General features: G+C 35.1%; 1 protein-coding gene across 1 annotated transcript in view; it reads right to left on the bottom strand.

The window, feature by feature from the left end:
- Nucleotides 1-397: 397 nt before the first annotated feature.
- Nucleotides 398-12,878, bottom strand: part of LOC128690944 (uncharacterized) — a 78,699-nt gene continuing 66,218 nt past the window's right edge. The window contains exon 13 of the mRNA XM_053779737.2: nt 398-8,717. The gene's annotated coding sequence lies outside the window, so the exon portion shown is untranslated. The remainder of the gene's footprint in view (nt 8,718-12,878) is intronic.

The following is a 12,878-nucleotide window of genomic DNA, read 5'->3' as shown; positions in this document are numbered from 1 at the left end:
ACGAGTCATATTCCACCAAAGTTGTTGCCAATGGTTGCGAAGGTGGTTCGAAATTACAGCAAATAGTCTGAGAATGGAATACCTCCATATGAAACTGAGAGGTCATGTGCCACTGACTGTACAGCTGAGTCTGCCTGCTCATTGCCCTGAACATCAACATAACCAGGGACCCAGCAGAAAATGATTTCTTTGGTTTTGCTAGAAATGCAACGCAACCACAGTTGTATACGAAGGACTAGAGGATGGTAGACCACAAAAAAATCAGCAGTACTTAGTGCCAATGCAATCCAAATAAAATAATTTTGTTTCAAGTCTGAAGAAGGTATATTATAATGTGGGGAATGTAAATACTGTAATTAATATTGCAATTGTTCTAGGACTAAATAAAAACCAGGTCTTATCCCAAGATATAAGTGTATTAAATATTGCACAAAGCATTTCTTTGTGGGTACCTACAGGCCTAAAAATTGTTAAGTTCTCAAATATAACAATTAAATTATATTTATCCAAACACTGTACAAGGCTTTCTTTTGAGAATACCACCTGTACCTTATTTGTCTACATTTCACTGGTGTGTATTAAACAAAAGAAGATATAAATAATGAAACCGGATATAATTACTGACACTATACTTACAACCTACAATGTAAACAGCAGCTGAAGCCCAAACTAACAGCTACAGATCAGGTACATTCTGTTTCGAGCAGTTTTGGGGGTATACCACAACTTTGCCACACACAGAGATCATATAAAAATACAGCAGAACTGCCTCCATCAATCCAGAAATGTTACCTGCATTATTTCCATTTTATACAGGGTCAATCCACATTGATGTGCACAACAGAATAAATATTGAGTTTTAAGCTTTTTGTCAAATTTAATGGGAATTCTGATTAAGATAATTATCTAACACAGCAAGCACATTTTTAAGTAACTTTATAACTTAAAACATTGAAATAATTCAGTAGAAAAAGGAATGACCTTTATTTACACAAACTCACATAGGCCAGACTATGTACTACTGGAACTCTAGACATCCTGTGCTATTAACTAAGGATACAGCATTTCTAAACCCATTAGCAATGGAATGATAAAGAAAAATGTTAAAAATAAAAAAAAAAAAAAAAAAAAAATGCTCAATATATATATAATTACATCAGAAAAAGTCTTTACAGGCAACTAAAATAAATTTTACCTGAAAGTCCTGACCAAATTATTCATGGGAAACTAAAGAAAACATTGCTTTGTATCATGCCATTTTTCTTGACAGTGAGAGAATGCAAAAGAAGTATGGATAAACAAATTATAGCAAAATACTCCATTATTTCATTATCAATCCAGGTAAATTTAGCCAAAATGACAGTTTCAAGTTTCTACACATAAAGTTAAAGAGTAGCACATTTCTTAACAGCACATTATCACGTAACAATACATCTCATCAACACCTTAATCACTTCCCCATGGGTCAGGGATATATACATTTATCTGGTGGCAAATTAAGATTTTAAATGCTTATACCCATGTATTTAATAGAAACTTTCCCCCTAACTCTAAATTCACTTAAATATTTATCCATACATGATCCCAGCAGTTCTTTATAATCATGAATAAATACTGTACAAAGTAACTTACAAACATCAAAATCAATATAAATATACCTGTGCTTAAAAATCTATAAAAAAAATCTTTTCTCTTCAGAATACTGCTGAAGTGTTTATCAGCAAAGGCTAAGAAATATACAGTAAAACTTTCTCACCAAAATCTGCTGAATCTCACAATGTGGCAGTGATGAAGAAACAAACAACACATATGCTAAATGTAATATAAATACAGTATTATCAGTGACCAGCATAGTTCAAACACAAAAAATGTACACTTCTATTATATACTAGTTTTACAATTTGGAGCATTATCTATGATAAGTGATAATTTATATACAAATCAAAATGTTATTCATATAAACACTAATAGCAAAATCTCTACCATACAAGACATTAGACATTTGTAAAAATAGCAATAGAAATAATCTTAAATACGGTTTATGTTTGACCCTGCAAGATACCTAGTCACAAATACAGTACCAAGTTAATGCATTTTGTTATGGTAGGTATTCTTGAGCTATTACAAAATTGGTTAAGTATATAAAACAATGGCTCTTGATTACAAATTGAAACAAATTTAAGATCATTTCATACATATAACATTTAGTTTGCAAATTACTGATAATTTTGACAGCTTGTGTTCTGACATGATTATTTTACTACTAATTATTATTTTTACATTCAGTGGGAGAGTGCTAAACTCATAAGGGTTATACAGTGCAAGGAGAAGGGAAGGCAACCAACTCTGATCCATGTAAATGAATGTCAGGACCAATTCTTTGGATCAAAAGTCCTTCATTGGCATCAAGGAACCTCTCTTGAAGGATCCAAGGAATGGGAGGTTAGCTACATTTCCTTAGACCAAGAGCCCTTCAACTGGCATCAAGGCACCTTCCTTAAAGTGTTTTAATATTTAAACTAGTTCATACAGAGACCTCACACTAACCTTCCCTACATTTTTTTTTCCTATTTAAATAATTTAACATTACAAGAAACATACTTTATACATTAGCTATTTAACACCTTCAGCATAATATGATTTTTTGTGTGTGTCCAAGCAGAGTGAGTGTGCATGTATATACTGTAAATAATAAATATACATATTTATGGGTGTGAGGCATGGGTTGTGAATGCTGCAGCGAGGAGGAGGTTGGAGGCAGTGGAGATGTCATGTCTAAGGGCAATGCGTGGTGTAAATGTTATGCAGAGAATTCGTAGTGTGGAAATTAGGAGGAGGTGTGGAGTTACAAAAAATATTATTCAGAGGGCTGAAGAAGCATTATTGAGGTGGGTCACTGAGAGAGAATGGAGTAAAATAGAATGACTTGGAGAGCATACAAATCTGTAGGGGAAAGAAGGCAGAGTAGGGATTGTCCTCAAAAAGGTTGGAGGGAGGGGGTAAAGGTGGTTTTGTGGACGAGGGGCTTGGACTTCCATCAAGTGTGCATGAGTGTGTTAGATAGGAGTGAATGGAGACAAATGGTTTTTGGGACCTGACGAGCTACTGGAGTGTGAGCAGGGTAATATTTTGTGAAGGGATTCAGAGAAACTGGTTAGCCGGACTCAAGTCCTGGAAATGGGAAGTACAGTGCCTGCACTTTAAAGGAGGGGTTTGGGATATTGGGAGTTTGGAGAGACATCTAAACTGTCCTATCTGAGTGCCTCTGTAAAGACAGTGATTATGTATGAGTGATGGTGAAAGTGTTGAATGATGATAATGAAAGTTTTTTCTTCATTTTGGGTTTTTTCTTTCTTTTTGGGTCATGCTGCCTCGATGGGAAACGGCCGACGTGTTAAAAAAAATCTACTAAATTCCGAATAATCTGACAGGGCATTAAAATGTTCTTTGATGGGTTTTTAATGATGAGTTCAAAATAAGAATCATCTAGAAGTAATGATCCTTTATCATGTCAAATATAATACAGAACATATACTTACTTTGAGCAGAAAATGCATGTTATTCCAATAAAAAATTTACACCATAATGTGAGAGGTTGTTTTGTAAAAACTATATTACCAACTTAAGTTACCCAAAAACATATTAATACTGTTTATCTCTTAATATCTAAACTGTATTTTGTAAGTGACAATATGCACTTTCAGTGCCATATAAAGATTGTCAATAGGTTAAGTGATTAAACAATGTTACTATACCCTCCAAAAAAATAGTACAGTCGACCCCCGCTTAAACATTAGGAGAGAATAATTTTGAATGACAGAAAAAATTCTGCTTAACCAATTTTATGCTCGTATAACAATCTCATGCCAGAGGTGGCCTAAAAACAAGTGGGATGCAAATACAACTGCTGTTAGTTAACCAAACCGTGTCACTAGGAATATTTTTATACCATACATCAATTTATGTTATCGAAAAAAATTGAGAAGAGAAAACAAAAATATAGTGAACATTACCCTTGATCAATCGTAATACAAGATCCACATTTCTTGACTAACTTTTATTTAACTGATAGGAATCAACTAAACCTACACCAAACGAGTATATACCACAGATAAATTAATTCAATAAAGCGAAAACCAAGACAAATAATGTGAATTCAGAGGATGATACTTGTAGGTGTTGTAGTGGTGGTGGGTGTGGCTTGTTTGCACTATTCCTTACCCTTATTAAACCACATTATTGTTTTTATTATAAATACAAGTTAAACGAGAAATGAAATGTGATTTTTTTTTTTTTTAGCTCAATGGCAGGTTCCTGCAAAGGCTGGATGACCCAAAGAAAATAACACATTCAATCAATTGCTATCTTTCTAGAATTATTCTGATATCACAGTCAGGTTATGCCTAAGACTGTATACATTTACTAAAAAGCACTAAAATCTTAAGTACTGTGGTGTAAGCAAAATTTCCAAGTTTCATATTTATGTTGGGGTTGAAATCGGCAACAGTAACGTATTCAAGTACTAGCATCTCTCTCACTACCTCCCATTCCTAGATCATAATAATATTCATGATCATTTATTTTTCAAGAAGATACAACTGTGTTCACAAAATTTCTTACATGGAAAAGCTAATAGTTATGAAAAGCATTTCAGGCAGACTTGAACTAGGAGTTGGATAGATAATTCAAATATGTGATAATGTTTAATTATTATTACAGTCTGAAAAAACTGCTATACTCATAATTAGTTAAAGTGAAATAGTTTGATTCCATAGTTGTACTGTGGCTAAAGTCATCAACAATAGTGTTTTAACATTTGAACCAAGACTGTAAATGAAAATCACAATATGGTACATTTTTCTCATTGCCTCTCTGAATTTTGCTTTCTCATGGCCTCAATTAGCATCTTATATTATGACTCCTATCTTTAACTGTGTCTTTGATGAGAAATTGCAAGAAAAAGGCATTACAAGGGGAAAATTACTGGTAGTGGCTCACCTCTCAGCTGGGAGATGAGGAAATGAGAGGAAAAAAAAAAAAAAAAAAGATACTGAAGAGTGAGAGGGAATAGGAGATGGGGGCAGGTCAATCTCTATAAGTACAGTGAAATGTCAATGTTTCTTACCCTTTTACCCCCCCCCCCAAAAAAAAATAATAGGAATCAAATATGGAACATTACTGTCCGGGTCTACATTTCAGGTTATATTATTATTATAATAAAAAAGAAGCGCTAAGCCACAAGGGCTATACAGCGCATTTCAGGTTATAACATGGGAGTCTATGGAAAGAATGCAATTTATTTAACATATCTTTTGTCCATCCCCTATCTATGCCATTAAGCGAGGGTTGACTGTATACCCAGTATATAGTTTACCCAGCGGTATTATTAGTTGAAAGCCTTAACTAAAATGGCACATAACAAAAGCAAACTCATATGCACCATTCAGACATTCTGTCTGAGCCTAATGCAATAGTGTGCATTTATCATCAGTCATATGAAATAATATTTATATTCTACCACTAGTTACAGTTTATCACAGCCACACTTTGGCACAAGATTAAATCTTGCCAGATAAATACACTGTTTAAATTGTTGCCTACAGGGATATGTAAAACTTCTTCACAGAGTTCTCATTATTATACTATACTGTTATATACAGTATGCAGCAATACTAGAATGAGATTTTCTCTAATTTAAATTTAGAATTCAAAATTTAGAAAGTATTGTCATTCGAAGTCAAAATTTGCGATGCATTCACTTAATTTCTTAATTTTTGCTCTTCATCTGAAAAATTACGAAATTAATTCCTGCAATTTAAAGAATAATATATAAGACAAAGTAATGTAGTGTATAATTGGTATTCATGGAGGCAATATACCTAATAAAAAAAATGCAAGTGGTAAAAACTGAGAATCTGTATACAGTGAATCAATAGTTAAATGTATGTTTGGTTCACAGGTCAGATAACGTAAGTGTAAAATGAAAAACAAATTTTAATATCCTCTTGCCAGAAGACACCTTTCCTTACTCTACCAGAGAAAAAAACATTTATGACAGTTGCTTACACAAATTTCTACAAAAGCTTAATAACAATAATGTTATTTTTAAAATTAAAAAAGTATCATGGTACCACTATGAAAATATTTACAAAAATATTAGAAAATCCATACTACAATGAAATATAGGACATGGATGCTCGTATACACCTCAAATAGGTGTACATGTACACATTAAAGTGTGGATTTAAGATGTGCACAATGATATGAAGAGTACTTTGTTTTATATCAGCACAGTACACAAGTGTATTAGGGTATATAATCATTTATGGAAAAATGAGCTTGGAAGAAATATTTATCAACAAACCACACCTAATTTCTTGGTCAAAAAAAAAACTTTTTTTTTAACAGTATTAATTTTACCCTTCTAACATTATCCTGCTTATATACAAATTCTCCATTTACACCTATGAACCTGTACTGTGTACTGCAATGTATTTTAAAGTTACTTTGATATAAATTTAAACTACTGGTACTCATGGTGAACTACACACTTTTGCTCAATCTGAATTTACTTCACCATCTTTTCTGGAAAAGTTTTGTTTCATATCACTTTAAAAAACAAATGAACAAATTTTAATTTTTTAATGATCAAACCCTGAAAAATCACATATTCCATGTTCTATATCTGTCTGCAAGAGCAACAGAATAATAATAAAGTTGTATTATATATTATCCATAATGTAACTTCTTCCCCACATGAAATACTTCATCTTATTATATATAATTAAGCCTCTGAGGGTCCAATATACCTTTGAAGAGTTCAAGAGTTTAACTACTCTCAGAGCCCAGCCATGGGGTCAGGCTCATAGTTCTACGCCTTGTCCACAGGGTCCAAGCCATAGTATTACGACATGAGCTCAGCTCACTCCGATAAGCTGTGAGTAGTAAATCTGGGCTTAGATATGCGAGAATGGATCTATGTGGTAAGTGTGCACCATATAAAACAAATCCTGCAGCACACAGTGCATAATGAGGTAAAAAAAGCTGCAACCGTGTTTTTGGATTAATACAGCAACTTTGTGGTGTATTTTTGTATGGTTTATTCATGGTTTCTTGATCTCATTTGATAGAATGGAAGGTATATTACAGAAACAGAGATGATTTTGACTGGTTTTAGTACTGAAAATAGCTCGAAACTGAGCTTAAATTAGCGGAAATGTTTGATTTTTGCCGATGTTCAAGAGTAAACAAATGATGTCATGAGTCCAATACATGTCAACCAGTGGGTCTAATATACGTTCAGGAATGTGCTGATATTACTTATACAATTATTACAATATTGCATAACAGTAAATCTATTTTTTTGGTGTGAATAAAAATTCTTTATGTGAATAAAAAATCATCTGTAAAGCCTGGAAACATAACTAATAAACAGAGGAAATGTTATTTTAGTGCCAGGAATGCCTCCACTGTTTATTCTGGATGCTATTTTGAAGTTGGAATATTCTGAACTTTGTGTGAAACTGGCCAAATTACCAATTTCTGATCACTTTATTTAACTGGGCAGTTTCTTGTGCTCAATTGATAAAATAGAAGCAATACTAGCGAAACGGCTAAGAATTTGGTCGACTGGAATAATGTAACTGGCCTAAAATAGGAGTCAAAGTGGGCAATTGCCGAAGCATAAATATCGCTGACACAGTAAAATTCAATCAAATTTCGTAGTTTTCATTTTATTACCTTCAGAAAATGATTCTCTACCATTTCATAAGAATTTTTTTTTTTTTTAAATTCTAGAACCCTGTGGACAAGGCGTAGAACTACAGCTTAGGCCTTCAAAGGGTTAACAGTAACTACTGTAACTGTCAGCAAAAATTATTGTTAGAAGATTAACTATTGAGTTTGGCAGAGGCAATGAGGTGCTATAATATGTCTATATCTTAGCATCTATGGCAGTGTTATGCAAGTCGGGCATTTCTAACCCAATATATATTTTATATATATATGTATATACGAGATTCAAGATTAAGAGTATAAAACTCATACCTTAACCTAACTACATTTGTTACCCTGGACAAACTGCACAAAGTTACACAAAGTGCAAAAATCATTTTTAATAAAAGCAAACTGAAAAAACTGTGTATCCTGGAATACTTGCAGGCAAGATTTAGATAAAAAAAAAATTCTTGAAGTAAATTTTATAGCATAAAAGACTCTTGACAACAAGCTACAATCTTATGTCCGACTTAACCATGAATGGAGCAGATATTTAATAATTCAACTTTATTATATACCTTTTTATCACTAAATTCAGTATACATTAATATTTGTCTTGGCCAATATATGAAAAACTTTAAGAATTTAATCTTCTACATCTTCACTAAAATGTTAGCCAGCAATCCCCTTAGATATAAAGAACATTAAAATTTTCTTTGCCTTTGTGCTTAAATAAATTTCATTCATGTCTCAAGAACTTTACAGACTTTCTTGAATTTAAGTTAATGAACCTACACACTTCCACAATGCATTACACTTTTGCATGAAGCTGTAGTAGCTGAATTTACTTTAGTATTATGATAACTCTATAACGTAGGCCAGAGGAAGCACCAATCAGTGTTGGGTCTTGAGTCTGAGACTGAACCAATCTGCTGTCCATGTATGGTACCCACATATCATGGCAGTGCTCCCAGTTTCTGCAGTCCACACAAACACTCACGCTGTTAACGACCATGATTTATTGTTTTATAATTTACTGGCAAAACTATTAATGGGTTCTACAATAGTAGTATTAACCCTTAAATTGTCCAAACATAGATCTATGTTCACGTGTGTAGTGCTCCGACCTTGATTTTCCCAATTTGAAAGCATGTAAAAAAAAACATAGATCTACGTTCGGAGTCCCCCGCACGTGGATGTAGATCTACATTTGGAAAGTTTAAGGGTTAATATTGATGTGGCACCCAGTGTCCCAGGTTATTACAAGAAGAGGCAAAAAAATGAAGTAGAATGGAAAATCCTGTGTAACAAAACTGAGGAAGTTTCTTATGGAATGGAGTACAAGAGCAGCTGGAGAAAGTGCAGAGGTATGTAACACTAGTTCCAAAACTAAGGGGTAACAGCTAATAGGGAAGACTACTGGAATTAAATCCAATGACACTTGAGGACAAGAGCTAAGAGATGCATGATAATGACATACAAAATATTCAGAGTAACTGAAAAGAAAGACCAGAGATAGGCTACTTGAAAGGCAGAAAATAAATACATACTGAAGGGCAAAGCAGAAGTTAGACCCAGATGAACCAGAGGGATACCAGAAAGTATTTTTTTTCAGTTAGGGTGAATGGAAAGCTGAATGACCTTGACAAGGTGATGGAGGCAGGCTTCATACATAGTTTTAAAAGCAACTATGATACAGCCCACAACCCTAGGAAAGAGTGATTCTGGCAACCACAAGTTGAGAGGCAAGGCCAGGAGCTAGGACTTCATTCCTGCAACCATATACAGGTAAGTAAAAATCTCATGACAAGCAAGGCTGTGCCTGAGCATACTGCAGCAAAGATAACATCCTGATCATAGAAGGTGAAATGTGGGCACTGATATGCAAAAATTCAAGAGGATTTTTAAATGCTTTAAGTACTGTAAACAGAAATGAATGAGGATTATGAAACTATATAAAAGATATGAGATGGCAAAGAAGGCCAAGGATAGCAATGAGGAGACATTCAGTTGGTTGATTATTACAGTGAATTCTCGCATAACTCATGGGTCACATTCTTGAAACTGACACTAAGTAATCTGCAGTGGTGGCTCGTAACGCCAGTAATACCTATACTATCGTACTGCATCAAACTTCTATTTTTAATAATTTTTTATCTTGTTCCAACAAAAAATAAATGAATAAATAAATAAAGAATTCCCTTATAAATACATTGAAAACAACATACAACAGATTTTTCTTGTAATATATTTGTCAGTTTCAAATTATTTTTAGCGTAAGGTTGATGAACTCATTTGTCTGGCAGTGAGCATCTGGGGGACTGCAGCTCTGCAGCTCCTATGGATGAGCCACCACTGGTAACCTATGTTATGTGGCGTGAATAACATACAGGAAAAATAAGGTAACAGGTTCTTGACACCTCCAAAAATTCTAATTCTAACAATAATTTAAATTTTTTGTCATTAAAAATAATGCAGTTTTTGACACCTCATATTATAACGTTGACTGTTGATCCTGAAATGAATTAAGTACCCAAAGCCTACATAAAAACTTGCAGTACATATTAAATAACTTACACAAAACCCTAAGGAAGCTAGTGTTTCATATGGTATACTGACTTTCTTCTGGAAAAAAGGGTTTGGTATTCCTTCCAGACAAAACAGAGAAGGCTAATACATACATTGCCAGTGACTATTATAAAGTTAATGCACAATCTCATCAGTTTAAAATATGCTAAAAAAGTAACAAGAAAGAAATGCACCCTATTTTACACAGCCTCTCGTCACTTAACGACGAAGTTACATTCCTAAGACCACGTCAGTAAACGAATCCGTCGCTAAGCAAGGAGCATACTATAATGGTAGTGGGTTTGTGTCAACCATCTTTGATATTGTTTTAATGTAACCTTTGCACCATTTATAAAATTTTTGGTATATTTTTAAATGCTTATACAGTAGTGTACTGTACAGTGGACCCCCGGTTAACGATATTTTTTCACTCCAGAAGTATGTTCAGGTGCCAGTACTGACCGAATTTGTTCCCATAAGGAATATTGTGAAGTAGATTAGTCCATTTCACACCCCCAAACATACACGTACAAACGCACTTACATAAATAAACTTACATAATTGGTCGCATTCGGAGGTGATCGTTATGCGGGGGTCCACTGTATATTATAATAAACAGAACAGAGGAAATCAGCTCTAATATACATTATTTAGGTATGCATACTGGTCAGAGAGCCTGTCGTAAGTCCGAGTTATCGGTAAACGAGTACGTCACTGAGGAGAGGCTGTATTCTTTCATCCTCTTGCTTGTTGATATGGAAGTGTTTGGAGATAGTTATGTAGCTCTACTGCGCAGTAGATGGCTGTATGTCATCTGTTTCATTAGCTGATGCCTCTCATACATTTCATTGTGCAATTTTCTCATAATAGTAACAAGGAAGTACAGTGGACCCTTGGTTATTGGCCAACTCGGTCATAGCCCAGTTTTTTGGCTGAAATTTTATTCTGGTTATCGGCTGTTATTTTGCTTATCGGCTGCATTGGACGCGTCCACCCTCCAGCTGCTCATGTGTTCGTGAGTCAGTCTGGCTGTGTCTCTGGGCGAGTGAGGAAACTTCTGCTCATTCATCCAAACATTTTGCTATAATCCATTGTTTTTTGTGGTTATTGATCGAGTGCAACTGCAAAATAAGCAACCATGGGCCCAAAGAAAGTTCCTAGTAAAGTTCCTTTGTTAAAGAAAGTGAGAAACACGATGGAATTTAAGAATGTGTTGAAAAGTATGAGAGTGGTATTCAAGTGCTAGAACTTGCCAGGGTGTATGGGAAATCCAAATCAACAATCACTTCCATCCTGGCAAAAAAGTAGAAATCAAGGAAGCTAATGTTGCCAAAGGGAGTTTAGCAGGCAGGCAGGGGAGTGTAGTAGGGAGGCAGGGTATAGCAGGGAGTGTAGGAGGAAGGCAGGGAGTGTAGGAGGAAGGCAGGGAGTGTAGCAGGCAGGCAGTGAGTGTAGCAGGGAGGCAGGACCCCAATGGAAATAAGTCACCCTGACTTTTTTGGGTTATCCTAGGTTCTTTACACATATGCTGTGGAAGGGAAGCAGGGAGTGTAGCGGGGAGGCAGGAAGTGTAGCATAGAGGGAGTGAGTTTAGCAGGGAGGCAGGGAGTGTATCAGGGAAACAGGGAGTGTGGAAGGGAGGCAGGGAGTGCAGTATGGAGGGAGGGAGTGTAGCAGGCAGGGAGGGAATTAACCCCAGAGGGGGCTTTGATACCTGAAGTCTTTACGGAGGGGGATTCCCCTTCCAAACAATAATCAGCCCTCCCTCTCCTCCTCCTCCCTGTCTTCCATAAGCCAACAAGTCTTCAATAAAGTTATGTTCATTTATTTATTTAGTTCTCATTGTTTTGTGTATGTAAAACTATAATTAATCTTTAAAAAATGTATTTTTGTTAATATTTTTGGGTGTCTGAAACGGATTAATTTTATTTACATTAATTCTTATGAGAAATATTTCGGTTTTAGGCCGACCTTCTGGAATGGATTATGGCCGATAACCGAGGGTCCACACTATTTTATTCTCTCAAATTCCTCGTTCTCTTACAACTCTAAGTGGAGGACAGCTGTAAGTCAGATATCTGTCAATGTTTTATCAGCTGACAGCCGTAGGTCATCTGCTGATGTTTACTGGGCCATTACAGTATACATCAAATTGAGCCAGAGTCAACAGCTGGCTTTAACAGGCTGTAGAATTCTCTGAACAGAAACGTCATGCCTGAGTCACCTTTTAAAAACTTAATGGTGCATACGTTCGTCAAAACTGCCTAGTAATTTTACGGAAAAGAAATGTTAATAATGGTCTACTGAAAATGTACTATCAAGACACATGCTATACTGTAACTATGTTTACTGTATTCACAAAATGCTCCAAACCCAAATAGGTCATAAAACTTCAAGAATGAGGGTAGCTACTGGCAGTGTGGAGGGTGAATTAATGAACTAACAAGAGAAGCCAATGGTTGAGTAACAAATCAGTTTCAGTCAGAAAGATCAGAGAAGTGTCAGTGTTGAAGGTAGTGTTTTCTGAAAGGAATACAGGCACCTTTTCCATGTGACAGGAATGAGTCTTGTATGGCCAGTATAAAATCACACAA

Source organism: Cherax quadricarinatus, chromosome 24 (genome assembly GCF_038502225.1).
Source record: "Cherax quadricarinatus isolate ZL_2023a chromosome 24, ASM3850222v1, whole genome shotgun sequence".
Taxonomy (NCBI): Eukaryota; Metazoa; Arthropoda; class Malacostraca; order Decapoda; family Parastacidae; genus Cherax; species Cherax quadricarinatus.
The sequence above is the reverse complement of the archived record's forward strand: the minus strand, read 5'-3'. Positions and strand labels throughout refer to the sequence as shown.